Source organism: Aplysia californica, unplaced genomic scaffold (genome assembly GCF_000002075.1).
Source record: "Aplysia californica isolate F4 #8 unplaced genomic scaffold, AplCal3.0 scaffold00106, whole genome shotgun sequence".
NCBI lineage: Eukaryota > Metazoa > Mollusca > Gastropoda > Aplysiida > Aplysiidae > Aplysia > Aplysia californica.
Genome location: NW_004797376.1, coordinates 1,471,837 through 1,472,472, shown reverse-complemented (window position 1 = coordinate 1,472,472; position 636 = coordinate 1,471,837).

The following is a 636-nucleotide window of genomic DNA, read 5'->3' as shown; positions in this document are numbered from 1 at the left end:
GTGTGTATGTGTGTGTGTGTGTGGGGCGGGTGGGGGCGGTATTTGTGTATGTGTTTGCTTGTGTCAGTATGTCTGCTTGTGTATCTGTGTGCTTGAGTGTGGATTCGTATGTGTGTTTGTGTCATGTGAATGTGTTCGCCAAAGGAACGGGCTGGGTGGGGTGGGCTAAGGATGAGGAAAGTTAGCCTCGCAGTGAGCAGTAAATAATTAACTCGAGTAACCTCCGGACATGCTGGGGCTCGTATCGAACCTCCACCCTCTCCCACTCCCATACCGTCAGGGGCAGGAGGTGGCCGGCCTCTAGTAGAGGAGTCTGCCTCTTTATGTAACCTCTCGAGTTTCTCCATGGGAGGCAGGAAGGTGCCTTGAGTAGATTCTGCTTCCTTACTTTACCTCTCTTGTTTCTACTTGGGTAAGAGGAGGGTGCTTCTGATAGGTCCTACTTCTTTACCGTCCTCTTTCACGATCTCTCTATTGTACGTCTATTCGTGTGGTTGGAGCGCGTCTCTTGTAGGTCCTACTTCTTTACCGTCCTCTTTCACGATCTCTCTATTGTACGTCTATTCGTGTGGTTGGAGCGCGTCTCTTGTAGGTCCTACTTCTTTACCGTCCTCTTTCACGATCTCTCTATTGTAC